At 41.7% G+C, this 17,609-nt stretch overlaps 1 non-coding gene and 1 pseudogene across 1 annotated transcript; one reads left to right on the top strand and one right to left on the bottom strand.

Annotated features, from left to right (window-relative positions):
• Positions 1 to 545: 545 nt before the first annotated feature.
• On the top strand, positions 546 to 627 carry trnal-uag (transfer RNA leucine (anticodon UAG)). The gene has a single exon. It is a non-coding gene; the product is annotated as a tRNA-Leu (tRNA).
• Positions 628 to 3,175: 2,548 nt separating this feature from the next.
• Positions 3,176 to 14,389, bottom strand: LOC135560332 (zinc finger protein 271-like; annotated as a pseudogene).
• Positions 14,390 to 17,609: the final 3,220 nt, after the last annotated feature.

Genomic DNA, 17,609 nt, shown 5'->3' with positions numbered 1-17,609 from the left:
GCAGTTGCACCTCCTACCGGTGGTTGTTCACGTCAAATCCTTGATTGGAAAAAAGGAAAGTTGTGATGGTCTGTGCGACGACCAAGCAGTCCATTTTAACAGGGGGTACTGTGGCCGAGCTGTCCAGAGAACTGGATTTAAGGACCTAGTCTTTCGCTTCAAAGTCCACCGCTGCAAGTTTTTCTCAACAGAAAACTGTAATGTAATTTCAAACAAGGCCACCAAGGACACCGGACAAATAAAGGGAATCCAGCCTTTACCCTAATTCCCACGTCTGTTATTGCAATTATCTGCCGTGTTTTTCTAATTCAATCTGCTTCAGACATAAAAGCAGAAACTAATTCTAAGTTTATACGATGGAAGAAAGAGCAACATCAGATAAATTAAGATTTTTAAAAAGAGAATCAAAAAAAGATGAAGGACGCAAGAGCAACATGAGATACATAAAGATTTTAAAGAAGAAAATGAAAAAGAAGACTAAAATACAAGGAAGTGCAGACGCTCTAGGTAACTGACGAGAAAGTGTGAATTGTTTGCCAGAGCTGGGTAGTGTGGCCGAGTGGTTTAAGGCGCTGTATTTAGGCTCCAGTCTCCAAGGAGGCGTGGGTTCAAATCCCAATACTGCCATCTTTATTGAGTTTGTTTGCGCAAGCTATCACATGTTCTGCTTTATTTCAGCATTTTTACTTTCATGTAGGGCCATGAAAGGGAGAAAAGAGGCAATGTTGTGTGTCACGGATGGGGTTCCAACTCAATAGTGTAGTCCATCGCCTTAACCAACCAGCCACCAAGTCCTGTGCCCCCGTGTTGGCAGTTGCACCTCCTACCGGTGGTTGTTCACGTCAAATCCTTGATTGGAAAAAAGGAAAGTTGTGATGGTCTGTGCGACGACCAAGCAGTCCATTTTAACAGTGGGTACTGGGGCCAAACTGTCCAGAGAACTGGATTTAAGGACCCAGTCTTTCGGAGGTGTGGGTTCAAAGTCCACCGCAGGGAGGGGAGAAACGTCCCAGTATGTGTTACACCTGTCCATCTTGTTAGTGGGAAGGTGTTTCACTGAGCTGGTCCAGGTTCTATTTAAGAGTGTCTGGCCCAGTGCTCCAGTTGTCTTGATAGATGTGGAGTCAACACCTTTTTGGTTTGCTTCCTGTCTTTAAGTTTGTTGTTGGTTTTTCTTTTGTTTGCCTCTTCTTGGGCAGAATTAGTTGGTCTCATGGTGGGTGTCTTATGTCCCAGTTGTTGTTACTAGTCAACTTCCAGTGGACACCCCCATAGTGTCTTTCAGAGCCCCTCCTAAAACATGTTTAGTTGTGGTTGTTGTTAGTTCCCTCTTCTGTTTGAGGGACATTTTTGGTTTTCTTGCTGGAGAACGTAACATCCAACAATGACAGGATATTTTGGGTTGCATATTGCAGTGAATTGTTAATAGATGACATTTACTTGCTCATTAGTCTTCAGTTTTTTCTCTTATGTTTGTATTAAATATTTGTTTTTTTTCCTGTGAAGCCATTGTGTTGCACCCATGTCTGAAATGTGCTGTATAAATAAAGCTTGATTTAAACATTATGAACCCAATGAGAAACTATCTTGATCCATCTTAGTGTAAATTCAGTATATCTCTACTATGGTTTGTCATTTTAGTATCACTTTTCAACCAACACAGTGCATTTGCTGAACCTGAAAAATGTTTAAATCAACAATACGTCAAAGGATTCAACAACTGAAAACTGAAACAGATGGATAGATCCTGCTGAAGGTAAACACTGAAACAGATGGATCCTGCTGAAGGTAAACACTGAAACAGATGGATCCTGCTGAAGGTAAACACTGAAACAGATGGATCCTGCTGAAGGTAAACACTGAAACAGATGGATCGATCCTGCTGAAGGTAAACACTGAAACAGATGGATCCTGCTGAAGGTAAACACTGAAACAGATGGATAGATCCTGCTGAAGGTAAACACTGAAACAGATGGATCCTGCTGAAGGTAAACACTGAAACAGATGGACAAGCCAGCACAGGTGTAACACATACTAACGAGGTGACACCAATCAGTGCGTCCTGTGTGTGAAAGTCCAACCTCAAATCCAAAGCCTGTAACAACTTCCCCGTTAAGACAACAAATATATCCTATATTTCCCCCCCACTAGATTCTAGAACTCACGTTCCTTTGGAACAAAATAAATTGTAATTCTAATCTCCAATACGGAAAAACATGCAGTCAAAATAAATTGTAATCCATGGCCAAGCACTGGCTAAATGCAAAACTTGCTGACTGCCCACCCTTGAGACAATCAGCAACCAACTCCTGCAATATCCGTAGTAACTTTCCACCTTACTTCTCGCTCTCTTTTCAGGGTTCACTCGATGGGCATGTTGTTGGATCGGGGCCAAGTCCCCAATGTCGTGCTCCAGTACATTTGGGTTGGAACATCTGAGAATGAATCCTGATATTCTAAAAGCAGGGCAACAACATCAATATAATTTTACCAATAAAAACCCAAAAAGGGTCAGCTGGTTGCATAAATAATTATGAAAATCAAAACCAAATGTTCACCCCTTTGTTAATATGTATTCACTTAATGGTGAGGCATGGAATAATAAAACATGTATATTTTGTCAGGCTGAATGTTTGAAATATGAGGTGATTTGAGACATGCTTCTTCAGTAGTGGAATAAAGACAATTAGCATTTGAATGTTGTCAAAAAATACTGGAGTGATGTCAGATTGTTAATAAAATTGATTATAGACCAATTTATTATACTGCTTTCATGTGTGTGTATATACACAAACATCTGCAACAATTATCATATTTTTTAAACAAGCAGCTTTTTCAACTTGTAGAAAACAGCTGGCTACATTTTGAAGTGCTGCATTTTGATTAGTGGGTCACCAACACAGTAAGTGGAACGCAGCTCTTTTTTCGTAAAATAATACTCTTTCAATTCAGAGCCTGGATTTCCCCCTGAGGTTAATATCCATATCTACAATCAATTGAACAGGACAAACAATAAGGTAGAACATCATTAAAATAATCCTACTACAATGTTAAAACATTCTACATTGTGACATCATTAAAATACTCCTACTACAATGTTAAAACATTCTACATTGTGACATCATTAAAATACTCCTACTACTGTTAAAACATTCTATGTGACATCAAAACATTGTTAAAACATTCTACATTGTGACATCATTAAAATACACCTACTACAATGTTTTCAAAAAATTCTACATTCTGACATTATTTCATTGATATCTTGAAACAACTTCTTCATGTATGTATTTTCTGATGTTTGATCAGATATCTTTTATCATTGTATCTCTTCCCACATTGATCACAGCTATACGGTGTCTTTCCTGTGTGTGTTCTCTGGTGTGAAGTCAGCTGGCTAGATTGAACAAAACTCCTCCCACATTGATCACAGCTATAAGGTTTCTCTCCTGTGTGTGTTCTCTGGTGAACTGTCAGCTCTCCAGATTGACTAAAACTCCTCCCACATTGACCACAGCTATAAGGTTTCTCTCCTGTGTGTGTTCTCTGGTGAACTGTCAGACCGCTAGATGTAGTAAAACTCCTCCCACATTGACCACAGCTATAGGGTTTCTCTCCTGTGTGTGTCCTCAGGTGTTGAGTCAGAGAGCCAGATGTTGTGAAACTCTTCCCACATTGATCACAGCTATAAGATTTCTCTCCTGTGTGTGTTCTCTGGTGTAGAGTCAGGTGGCCGGATGTAGCAAATCTCTTCCCACATTGATCACAGCTATAGGGTTTCTCTCCTGTGTGTGTTCTCTGGTGAACTGTCAGACCGCTAGATGTAGTAAAACTACTCCCACATTGACCACAGCTATAAGATTTCTCTCCTGTGTGTATTCTCTTGTGCACTCTCAGATCTCCAGATCGACAAAAACTCTTCCCACATTGATCACAGCTATAGGGTTTCTCTCCTGTGTGTATTCTCTGGTGTAGAGTCAGATGGCAAGATCGACCAAACCTCTTCCCACATTGATCACAGCTATATGATTTCTCTCCTGTGTGTGTTCTCTGGTGTCGTGTCAGCTGGTCAGATTGAACAAAACTCTTCCCACATTGAACACAGCTATAGGGTTTCTCTCCTGTGTGTGTTCTCAGGTGTTGAGTCAGAGAGCCAGATGTTGTAAAACTCTTCCCACATTGACCACAGCTGTAAGGTTTCTCTCCTGTGTGTGTTCTCTGGTGAACTGTCAGCTGGTCAGATTGAACAAAACTCTTCCCACATTGATCACAGCTATAGGGTTTCTCTCCTGTGTGTATTCTCTGGTGTAGAGTCAGATGGCAAGATCGACTAAACCTCTTCCCACATTGATCACAGCTATAGGGTTTCTCTCCTGTGTGTATTCTCTGGTGTAGAGTCAGATGGCAAGATCGACCAAACATCTTCCCACATTGATCACAGCTATAAGATTTCTCTCCTGTGTGTATTCTCTGGTGCACTGTCAGCTCTCCAGATCGACAAAAACTCTTCCCACATTGACCACAGCTATAAGGTTTCTCTCCTGTGTGTGTTCTCTGGTGTCGTGTCAGCTGGCCAGATGTAGCAAATCTCTTCCCACATTGATCACAGCTATAGGGTTTCTCTCCTGTGTGTGTTCTCAGGTGTTGAGTCAGAGAGCCAGATGTAGTAAAACTCTTCCCACATTGATCACAGCTATAAGGTTTCTCTCCTGTGTGTGTTCTCTGGTGTAGAGTCAGGCTGCTAGATGTAGCAAATCTCTTCCCACATTGATCACAGCTATAAGATTTCTCTCCTGTGTGTGTTCTCTGGTGTAGAGTCAGGCTGCTAGATTTAGTAAATCTCTTCTCTCATTGAGGACAGCTAGAAGGTTTCTCTCCTGTGTGTGTTCTCTGGTGTGATACCAGATGGCCAGATGAAGCAAATCTCTTCCCACATTGACCACAGCTATAAGGTTTCTCTCCTGTGTGTGTTCTCAGGTGTAGAGTCAGCTGGCCAGATCGACCAAACCTCTTCCCACATTGATCACAGCTATAAGGTTTGTCTCCTGTGTGTGTTCTCAGGTGTAGAGTCAGCTGGCCAGATTGAACAAAACTCTTCCCACATTGACCACAGCTATAAGGTTTCTCTCCTGTGTGTGTTCTCAGGTGTAGAGTCAGAGAGCCAGATGTTGTAAAACTCTTCCCACATTGATCACAGCTATAGGGTTTCTCTCCTGTGTGTGTTCTCAGGTGTAGAGTCAGCTGGCCAGATTGAACAAAACTCTTCCCACATTGACCACAGCTATAAGGTTTCTCTCCTGTGTGTGTTCTCAGGTGTAGAGTCAGAGAGCCAGATGTTGTAAAACTCTTCCCACATTGATCACAGCTATAGGGTTTCTCTCCTGTGTGTGTTCTCAGGTGTAGAGTCAGGTGGCCAGATGTTGTAAAACTCTTCCCACATTGACCACAGCTGTAAGATTTCTCTCCTGTGTGTGTTCTCAGGTGTAGAGTCAGGTGGCCAGATATTGTAAAACTCTTCCCACATTGACCACAGCTATAAGGTTTCTCTCCTGTGTGTATTCTCTGGTGCACTGTCAGCTCTCCAGATCGACAAAAACTCTTCCCACATTGATCACAGCTGAAAGATTTCTCTCCTGTGTGTATTCTCTGATGAATTGTAATGCCTGATGAGGTGAATCTCTTCCCACAGTCAGAGCAGCAGTGAGTTCTCTTCACTGTGGGTCTCTGCAGGTGTTTATTGAGGTGTTCTGATCTGGAGAGACCCTTCTTTCCCTCTTCAGCATCATGAGGTTGTTGAGGCTCCCCAGAGGATCCACGATAGTCCCGTATCTCTCCTGTGTGAACAACAAAGTCAGACAGATGATTAAAGGCCCACAACAGCAGAAGTCCACTGTAAAAGGTGATGCCAACAGCGTAGCTATGATGTTGTACAGCAATTGACGTCTGTAATGAATGTTAACATTATTTGACAATTGTCTTAAAATTAGCAAGAAAAGTCATATTTTTTCTTGTTTTCACATTAGTAGTAACATCGATGATTGTAGGCTAGAAATAGGAAATTCATGTTGTTGAAACTCTAAACAGTGTGCCAGACAACTTTTGGTCTCCAAGGCACCTTTCTGTGTTTGCTAAACTTGCAGCAAGAGGGCGATGCACATGCAATTTGATTGCAGATACTCCTCCCTGCTAATGAGGAAACCGATAGTTATGGACGTAGTATATCTGCCTGGAGCAAAAATGGTGGGCAAAGATTTTAGTTTTTCAGTATTCTGAATGTGAATGGGGGAAAACTCAGGGGAGTAACCTCCATGTTCAGGTTGCTTATGAGAGCATTTCACACTACTTTGGATTATAAATGTAATGCTCGTTTGAACGTCCTGCTTAATATAATGTTTGTGTCATCATCGCAAATCAACCGCTTCGTACTTAAAAAACACTTCAACCAGTAAAATGCTCTTTGGCTGAGGGTTTGTACACGGTTTGCCAAATTGGCCCATAACTTAACCTAACAACAAATGAAGGAAAATAGCTCTGTGTGTTGTACAATAGCCTATCCAACAAGGAACAGTTCTCTACAAATTATGACCAAAGTAGGGATGTTGGATCCAACGTGGAGCACGGCATAACTGTCTTTACCAGAGTAATGAATGAAGAAGCACTTTGGTTGTTGTTGCATGTTGTGATGTTTGTCATGTGACAATCATTCAGAAAATGATTTCCTGGATCAGCTGATGATAGATGAACATGTGACTAACTAAACAGCTACAGTATTAAGAATGATGTTTAATTATTGAAGAACCACATTAATGACAGTATCCATTTGGGTGTTGTCAATAAAGTTACAATATTTATAATTTTTCTTAATGTTATTTATTTAACCTTTATTTAACCAGGTGGCCATGATGTCATAATGATAGTTTAACCAGGTAGGCCAGTTGAGATCAAGTTCTCATTTACAACTGCGACCTGGCCAAGATAAAGCAAAGCAGTGCGACAAAAAACAACAGAGTTACACGTGGGATTAACAAAGGAACAGTCAATAACACAATAGAAATATCTATATAGTGTCTGCAAATGGTGTAGGGTGGAAAGGTAATAAATAGGCCATAGTAGCGAAGTAATAACAATTTAGCAAATTAACACTGGAGAGATAGATGTGCAGATGATGATGTGCAAGTAGAAATACTGGTGTGCAAAAGAGCAAAAAAGTCAATAAAAACATGGGGACGAGGTAGGTAGTTGGATGGGCTATTTACAGATGGGCTGTATACAGCTGCAGCGATCGGTAAGCTGCTCAGATAGCTGATGCTTAAAGTTAGTGAGGGAGAAATAAGTCTCCAACTTCAACGATTTTTGCTATTCGTTCCAGTCATTGGCAGCAGAGAACTGGAAGGAAAGGCGGCCAAAGGAGGTGTTGGCTTTGGGGATGACCAGTGAGATAAACCTGCTGGAGCGCGTGCTACGGGTGGGTGTTGCTATGGTGACCAGTGAGCTGAGTTAAGGCAGAGCATTACCTAGCAAAGACTTAGAGATGACCTGGAGCCAACGGGTTTGGCGACGAATATGTAGCGAGGGCCAGCGGACAAGAGCATACAGGTCGCAGTGGTGGGTGGTATATGGGGCTTTGGTGACAAAACGGATGGCACTGTGATAGACTGCAACCAGTTTGCTGAGTAAAGTGTTGGAGGCTATTTTGTAAATGACATCGCCAAGGTCAAGGATCGGTAGGATAGTCAGTTTTACGAGGGTATGTTTGGCACTGTGAGTGAAGGAGGCTTTGTTGAGAAATAGGAAGCCGATTCTAGATTTAATTTTGGATTGGAGATGATTCATATTAGTCTGGAATGAGAGTTTACAGTCTAACCAGACACCTTGGTAATTGTTGTTGTCCACGTATTCTAAGTCAGAACAGTCCAGAGTAGTGGTGCTAGTCCGGGGGGTGCGGGCAGCGATCGGTTGTTGATTGAGTCGAAAGCCTTGGCCAGGTCGATGAAGATTGCTGCACAGTACTGTCTTTTATCGATGGTGGTTATGATATCGTTTCGTACCTTGAGCGTGGCTGAGGTGACCCGTGACCAGCTCGGAAACTGGATTGTACAGCGGAGAAGGTACAGTGGGATTCGAAATGGTCAGTGATCTGTTTGTTAACTTGGCATTCGAAGACTTTAGAATGGCAGGGCAGGATGGCAGGATGGACCTAGGTCTAACAGTTTGGGTCTAGAGTGTCACCCCCTTTGAAGAGGGGGATGACCGCGGAAGCTTTCCAATCTTTAGGAATCTCGGAAAAAAACGAAAGAGAGGTTGAACAGACTAGTAATAGGGGTTGTCACAATGGAGGCAGATCAATTTAGAAAGAGAGGGTCCAGATTGTCTAGCCCAGCTGATTTGTATAGGTCCAGGTTTTGCAGCTCTTTCAGAACATCAGCTATCTGGATTTGGGTGAAGGAGAAGCTGGGGACGCTTGGGCAAGTAGCTGCGGGGTGTGTGGAGCTGTTGGCTGTGGTAGCCAGGAGGAAAGCATGGCCAGCCGTAGAGAAATGCTTGTTGAAATTCTCGATTATCGTGGATTTATCGGTGGTGACAGTGTTTCCTAGCCTCAGTGCAGTGGGCAGCTGGGATGAGGTGCTCTTATTCTCCATGGATTTAACAGTGTCCCAAAACTTTTTGGAGTTAGAGCTACAGGATAAAAATGTATGTTTGAAAAAGCTAGCCGTTGCTTTCCTAACTGATTGTGTGTATTGGTTCCTGACTTCTCTGAAAAGTTTCATATCGCGGGGACTATTCGATGCTAGTGCAGTACGCTACAGGATGTTTTTGTGCTGGTCGAGGGCAGTCAGGTCTGGAGTGAACCAAGGTCTATATCTGTTCTTAGTTCTACATTTTTTGAAAGGGGCATGCTTATTTAAGGTGGTGAGGAAATTATTTTTAAAGAACAACGAGGCATCCCCTACTGACGGGTTGAGGTCAATATCCTTCCAGGATACCCAGGCCTGGTCGAGTAGAAAGGCCTGCTTGCAGAAGTGTTTTAGGGAGCGTTTGACAGTGATGAGGGGTGGTCGTTTGACCGCGAACCCATAACGGATGCAGGCAATGATCGCTGAGATCCTGATTGAAAACAGCAGAGGTGTATTTGGAGGGCAAGTTGGTCAGGATAATATCTATGAGGGTGCCCATGTTTACAGATTTAGGGTTGTACCTAACATAAAGACATAAAGCGAGACATAAAGCGAGGCATAAAGCAATCACAGGTGTTGATTGGGAGAGCTAGCTAAGACAACAACGGGTAAGACAACAACAGTTAATCATCTAAGACAACAGGTAAAATGGCAATGAATGGGCAGAGGGTCAGTTAACTACACACAGGGCCTGAGTTCGAGACTGTGGCCGACAGATAAACAAAAAACAAAATGGAGACCCGTGATTAATGAACAATCCAGCAGGCATCAGCTATGTAGACAAATTTTTTATTTTTTATTTTACCTTTATTTAACCAGGCAAGTCAGTTAAGAACACATTCTTATTTTCAATGACGGCCTGGGAACAGTGGGTTAACTGCCTGTTCAGGGGCAGAACGACAGATTTGTACCTTGTCAGCTCGGGGGTTTGAACTCGCAACCTTCCGGTTACTAGTCCAACGCTCTAACCACTAGGCTACCGTGCCGCCCCAATCATAGGGTCCAGTGAACAGGAATATATGAACCAGGGAAGCCGTTAGGTAGTCATTACTACGCTAGCCGGGAGATGCGCCTGGCTCGAGGCTAACTGGTGCTAGCTTCGGGACAAGGGCGTCACGGACGTCCTGCAAAGGCCGGTTGAGGGCACATCGGACAGAATTACGTCGGCAGACCAGTCGTGATTGATCGGCGGGGCTCCGTGTTGACAAAGGGTCCAGGCCAATTGGCAAAAGAGGTACTGTAGCTGGAGTAATTTTGTTTGCTAGCCGGGAGATGCACCTGGCTCGAGGCTAACTGGTGCTAGCTTCGGAACAAGGGCGTTAGCCACTATATCCACACTGGTGCAAAGATCCAGAGCTTACGGCAGGAATCCGGTGATGTAGTGGCTTCGAGTCGTCTTAGTGAAGAGTCTGGGAGGCATCAGCTGTGTAGCCGAGTGATCATAGGGTCCACTGAGCAGGCTGGGAGATGGGCCTGGTTCAAGGCTAGCTTCGAGGCTGGGCCACTTGGTGGCAACTAGCCAGCTGCGATTATCCGGTGTAATGGTCCAGAGCAGGAATACGGAAAGAATACGGTGATGTAGTGGAGAAAAACAGTCTGATATGCTCAGGGTTGATATTACGCTGTGCAGACTGGCAGGTATTATCCAGGCTAAAAGCGGCTGGTGTCTGAGCTAAAAAGGTAAAGGCCGCTAGCAGTGGCTAACAATGACTAAATAGCTAGTAGCTAATCAGCTGGTTAGCTTCTGATGGCTAGCTGCTGATGGAGGTTCTAGCTATAAAGTCTAAAAATAAGCAGATCCGTATCACATTGGGTGAGGCGGGATGCCGGAAGGTATATTTAATTTAAACATGGAAAAAGAGATTGGAATATTTTGCAATATATACAAAAAATGAGGAAAAAAACCCATAACATTTACAACAGCCATCACTGCTACGCCATCTTGAATTGCAAGATGACTCAGTTAAAAAACATTGGATACAGCAAACTTTGGCACCAAATGGAAAAGGTTGCTGACTGCTGGTGTAGTCTATTACCAGAATCTATAGGAGCATAACGACTAGTCTATTACCAGAATCTATAGGAGCATAACGACTACTGGTGTAGTCTAGTTATTACCAGAATCTATAGGAGCATAACGACTAGTCTATTACCAGAAACTATAGGAGCATAACGACTGCTGGTGTAGTCTATTACCAGAAACTATAGGAGCATAACGACTACTGTAGTCTATTACCAGAAACTAGGAGCATAACTATTGGTGTAGCCAGAAACTATAGGAGCATAACGACTGCTGGTGTAGTCTATTACCAGAGACTATAGGAGCATAACGACTGCTGGTGTAGTCTATTACCAGAGACTATAGGAGCATAACGACTGCTGGTGTAGTCTATTACCAGAAACTATAGGAGCATAACGACTACTGGTGTAGCCTATTACCAGAAACTATAGGAGCATAACGACTGCTGGTGTAGTCTATTACCAGAAACTATAGGAGCATAACGACTGATGGTGGAGTCTATTACCAGAAACTATAGGAGCATAACGACTGATGGTGGAGTCTATTATCAGAAACTATAGGAGCATAACAGAGTCTATTACTATAGGAGCATAACGACTGCTGGTGTAGTCTATTACCAGAAACTATATTACCAGAAACTATAGGAGCATAACGACTGCTGGTGTAGTCTATTACCAGAAACTATAGGAGCATAACGACTGCTGGTGTAGTCTATTACCAGAAACTATAGGAGCATAACGACTGCTGGTGTAGTCTATTACAGAAACTATAGGAGCATAACGACTGCTGGTGTAGTCTATTACCAGAAACTATAGGAGCATAACGACTTACCAGAAACTATAGCTGGTCTATTACCAGAAACTATAGGAGCACCAGAAACTATAGGAGCATAACGACTACTGGTGTAGTCTATTACCAGAAACTATAGGAGCATAACATCAGAATTTACGAAGGCCAGCAGCAGCGGGAGGTGTAGGCTAAGGAAGAGGTTTTTTCTGATGGTTAGGCTATCTTGTTTCAGAGGAGTGTCATCAATAGCCAATAATGACAACAGATAAAACAGAAATACCTTATTTACATAAGTTTTCAGACCCTTTGCTATGAGACTCGAAATTGCTTTCAGGTGCATCTTGTTTCCATTAATCATCCTTGAGCTGTATCTACAACTTGTTCAGAGTCCACCTGTGGTAAATGCAATTGATTGGGTAAGATTTGGAAGGCATACACCTGTCTATATAAGGTCCCAGAGCTGACAGTGTATGTCAGAGCAAAAACCAAGCAATGAGGTCGAAGAATTTGTCCGTAGAGCTCCAAGACAGGATTATGTCGAGACACAGATCTGGGGAGGGTACCAAAAAATTCTGCATTGAAGGTCCCCAAGAACACAGTGGCCTCCATCATTTTTAAATGGAATACTCTTCCTAGAGCTGGTCACCCGGCCAAAATGAGCGATTGGGGGAGAAGGGCCTTGGTCAGGGAGGTGACCAAAAACCTGATGGTAACTCTGACAGCGCTCCAGAGTTCCTCTGTGGAGATGGAAGAAATTTCCAGAAGGACAACCATCTCTGTAGCACTCCAACAATCAGGCCTTTATGGTAGAGTGGCCAGACGGAAGCCACTCCTCAGTAAAAGGCGGCAGGGTAGCCTAGTGGTTAGATCGTTGGACTAGTAACCGGAAGGTTGCAAGTTCAAACCCCCGAGCTGTCGTTCTGTCCCTGAACAGGCAGTTAACCAGCTGTTCCTAGGCCGTCATTGAAAATAAGAATTTGTTCTTAACTGACTTGCCTGGTTAAATAAAGGTAAAAAAAAATTTTTTACAAAAAAAGACATGTCAGCCTGCTTGGAGTTTGCCAAAAGGAACCCAAAGGATGGATGGAAAAGGTCGCCGACTGCTGGTGTAGTCTATTACCAGAAACTATAGGAGCATAACGTCAGAATTTACAAAGGCCAGCAGGAGGAGGAAGAGTTTTTTTCTGATGGTTAGGCTATCTTGATCTCTGGTTCCCGAGTCATATGTGTGTCTTAATTATTTAATCAAACAGCGTGCTCAAAGCATCAGACCAGTTCAGTACATATAGTTGATTTTATTAAAAACCACATGGGATGTGTCTATATATGGAAAAATACACGTTTATAACATTTCTCCAAATCGGTTGGTAGAAAGAAAAGATGATTCTTGGTTGACCCAAGATTTGTTTTAGTTGGGGCCCTAGTGCATTCATTAAGTTCAGACCGCTTCCCTTTTTACACATTTTGTTACGTTACTTATTCTAAATTAGATTTGTTTTAAAGAATTAAATGAAAATATTAAATGTTTTAGAAATGCTTGAGACTCAAATTAATGAATCATGTTTTGAGGATATACAGTGTTTGTTTACATTTACTAATGAACATTGTCGTGAAAAAAAGCTTATATTTTGGGTTCTGATGGGGTACGACAGTTGACCTAAGCTCATGAGGCATTTGTAAGTGATTTCTTCAAGAAACAATGGGTACATATCATTCATGTATAAGTGCTTTTACACCTGCATTGTTTGCTGTTTGGGGTTTTAGGCTGGGTTTCTGTAAGCACTTTGAGATAACAGCTGATGTACGAAGGGCTATATAAATACATTTGATTTGATTTGATGTATAAGTCCCAAAATGGATGTAACAACTGCTGATAGCCCCTTCTGGGCTAATCTAATAGGAGATATTGGGGAATACAGTATTTCAGGCATTGTCATTGGATGCATTTGATCAATTGTTAACGTTTTGTTGATGGTCCACTCTTGATGTTCTACACGTTACAGTGAAGCTTCAGCCATTCCTACAGAACAACATTAAAGTGTAGAACCCTTTTACTGCATATTGGTTCAACGACTGCAGAGACGGTACTTACTGGTGTTAAACAGATCACCAACCTCCTCTTCTTCCTCCAATGTGACAGTAATCTCCCCCTCCTCTTTCACACCAAAAACGGCATCATCCTCTTTCTTATCCTCCTCTACTTTTACTGTAACATCCTCCTCCTCTTTCACTGAAACGTCTTCCTCTTCTTTCACTGAAACGTCTTTCTCTTCTTTCACTGAAACGTCTTTCTCTTCTTTCACTGTAACAGCATCACCTTCTACTTGTTTTACTGTAACATCCTCCTCTTCCTTCTCCTCTTTCACAACAATGTTCTGCCACAGACCCTCTTTCTCCGTCCAGCAGACCTCATCTTCTTTAACAGGAGGAGAGTAGTTTAGGGAGCTCATGGTCGGGGATGTTAGCTAGCTAGCTATCATTAGCGACTAGGCTCCTGCTAACTTAAACCAGCCAGCTACTAAAGCTGACTAATACAAAATAACGTAATATTAAATTAAACAGGTTAACCAGTTTAGACACAGAAGTGTGTCTAAAACACAGTAGCTAATATACACCGAAATCGTATAAATATCTTGAATCTTTCGGCTATGTTGGCTAGCAAGCTACCGAGGTGGTTGACGAGCTGTTTCTGAAGAACCGTCCACTAGATTATACGTCACGCTGGCAGCGTCGCCTGAAAGACGCACTTCGCCGCCTGCTGACTGGAGGGGAAACGCAGTTGAGGATCATATTTTATTTTGAGACAAAGATTATTTTACATGGATTTAATTAAATAATACTATTATATTGAGACATACAAAGACCTGAATGTGTTGATTGATTAGTGCAAATAAAACATGTTTACTACAGCACATTAAAGGCAGTTTCATTAAATCAAACTAAATCTAAATAAGTAGCTAGCTACTGTCGGTCTATACTGCTCCTACATGGTGTAACAATACATCATGTAGATGTATATAATCTATACTGAATGGTGTAACAATACATCATGAGATGTATATAATGAACAGACTAGGTCTATACTGCTCCTACATGGTGTAAATGAATAGACTATCATACTGCTCCTACATGTACATCATGTAGATGTATATAATGTATAACAGGCTAACAGACTAGGTCTAACAGACTAGGTCTATACTGCTCCTACATGGTGTAACAATACATCATGTAGATGTATATAATGAACAGACTAGGTCTATACTGCTCCTACATGGTGTAACAATACATCATGTAGATGTATATAATGAACAGACTAGGTCTATACTGCTCCTACATGGTGTAACAATACATCATGTAGATGTACACTACCGTTCAAAAGTTTGGGGTCACTTAGAAATGTCCTTGTTTTTGAAAGAAAATCAACAATTGTTTTTAATCATTTATAAAAACCTGTTTTTGCTTTGTCATTATGGGGTATTGTGATGTCATTATGAGGGGAAAAAATACATTTAATCCATTTTAGAATAAGGATGTAACGTAACAAAATGTGTAAACAGTGAAGGGGTCTGAATACTTTCCAAATGCACGGTATATATAGGGGCAGTACTTAGTGACATCACTTCATGAAACAGCAGGTACAAATATATAACATAGGTTCACAATATCAACATTCAATGTATCAAAATATATCACCAAGCTGGAAGTGGAAACGCCAGCCCAGCCACAATCCTAGAGGTTCACTGATGATCAACCTCCTCCTTCACATCTGACTCCTGATGATCAACCTCCTCCTTCACATCTGACTCCTGATGATCAACCTCACATCCTTGATGATCAACATCTGACTCCTGATGATCAACCTCCTTCCATCTGACTCCTGATGATCAACCTCCTCCTTCACATCTGACTCCTGATGATCAACCTCCTCACATCTGACTCCTGATGATCAACCTCCTCCCTCACATCTGACTCCAGTGATCAATCCAGAGCGTCTTCTTTCTTGGCGGGAATCCCGATGGACGACGTCATCCAATAGGCCGTCATCACCACCACCACCCACAAGTTAATTGTCATTCAGGTTATCAATGGGAAGAGCATCAGCAATATGTCCTGTCTGGTAACTTGTCTCATTTAATGGATTTCAATTGGCAGGTGCACAGGGAGAAACCCCATTAAAAAACTTTTGGAAGTCTTGAACTGTATCAATGTCTGTGGCCTGTGATGTTGGGATAAATGAAAGTCCCTTATTATACAAGAGACTAAATTCACAAATTCTACAGCACAACGGCAGAGTCATGTCTGAAGTGTAAAACTAACAATGACTCAATAATCCTTCTGGGAATGTTATGACGTCATACAGTTATGGGAGGAGTTAGAAAGTTGGCTGTCAGAAGTACAGTTATACAATGTAAAATGACTTTTGATCCGTCTGTCTATATATTTCAAGACATGGCATATGAGGATGCAGTGAGATACCCGATGGTTGGATGATAGTTTTCTAATCAGTCATCTTAAATATTATAGTTCAAACCTGGAAATCAACCAATCCTCTGTTGTTAATTCAATAGAAAGGTAAAATGCTTTATTATCTAAAAGTTGAAAATGGTGCTGATGCGGGCGCTGGAGACGGGTGTGTGTTCTAGTGGGTCTGGGCAGGTTTGATGGAGTTAATGGAGATGGGGGTGTGTTCTCGTGGTTCTGGGCAGGTGTGATGTAGTTAATGGAGATGGGGGTGTGTTCTAGTGGGTCTGTGCAGGTTTGATGTAGTTAATGGAGATGGAGATGTGTTCTAGTGGGTCTGTGCAGGTGTGATGTAGTTCATGGAGATGGGGGTGTGTTCTAGTGGTTCTGGGCAGGTGTGATGTAGTTCATGGAGATGGAGGTGTGTTTAACGTTTGCAAGCTTGAGCTTGATATCGACCTAGTGTGACCTTCCTGGTCCCGTCTCTCAAGTCAGTGAGTCAACACAGGAAGGAGCAATGAATGGATAGTTAATTTATTTCCAAAGCTGCAATGATGGGACACACACAGTATGGATGAATGATCAGTAGTGACGGGATATAAATACCACTCCCACAACAATTCTACATTCATCTGCCCTGTAATATACTAACAAAAAAACAGTTGAAATGTCTATCAAAGTCATTGTGATCGTATAGTGGATTTAACAATTCCTACTAATTCCTAATTTACTATAATAAATTAATCAATTGTTTCCATGTGTCTCATATTCACAACATCAGAATAACGCGTCATCCATTTTAGTATCAAAATATATCAAATTGACATGGAAAATTACTCAATGTCCCCCTCAGGTGCCGAAGAAGTATAATACACCTAAACGAACAAAACCGGGCCGATAAACTGGCTGGTGTTCATGAGTTTATAAAACATGTACTTTATACATTTGTCATAAATGACCTGCATTGATGAGACACACAGTGTGGATGAATGATCAGTAGTGAACAGTGTAAAAATAGCACTCCTAAAAGAAGATGCATTTTCCAGTTAGATACCAACTTGAAAGAGGGATCTTTAGCATAAAACCCACATGGAAAACAGAGATTTGGCAAATAACATATAAAGAGAGGCTGACTTGACACCAAACCAACAACAGTAGTTACTAAAACATAAATCGCTAATGTATGATTTAAAACGTGGATTTAATGATGTAATGTCAATTTTATACATTTCTATCCCAGGACCACTCAATTTTCAAGTTCTCCATAAATCTGCTGTGGATTACCCAGAATCCTATACCTTTATCACACGAGCGGGGCAGCGGTCTAAGGCACTGTTCTTAAATGAATTGCCTCGTTAAATAGAGGATACAAATATTTTAAACATGTAACTTCGTTACACCGTTACACTGGCAAACAAACTCAGTAGCACAGAGAAGATCATCCATATGACGTTGAGAAATACTGCATTGTGTGTAGTTTGGAAGAGTCACAAAATAAGTTAATAAATATGTAATAACGCAAAAACATTGTTTGTCCTTATAGGTAACCATATCGTGATTACAATTAGCTTACTAAGTCTTTAACCACACTGTATTGTTACACTGGTGAGTTAAAACTCATGCTTCCTACACTTTAACTTGTTATCTGAAGATAAAATATACAT

The sequence above is a fragment of the Oncorhynchus nerka genome, linkage group LG15 (genome assembly GCF_034236695.1).
Source record: "Oncorhynchus nerka isolate Pitt River linkage group LG15, Oner_Uvic_2.0, whole genome shotgun sequence".
In the NCBI taxonomy this organism is placed as follows: Eukaryota; Metazoa; Chordata; class Actinopteri; order Salmoniformes; family Salmonidae; genus Oncorhynchus; species Oncorhynchus nerka.
Note: the sequence above shows the minus strand (reverse complement) of the source record. Positions and strands in the feature narration are given on the sequence as shown.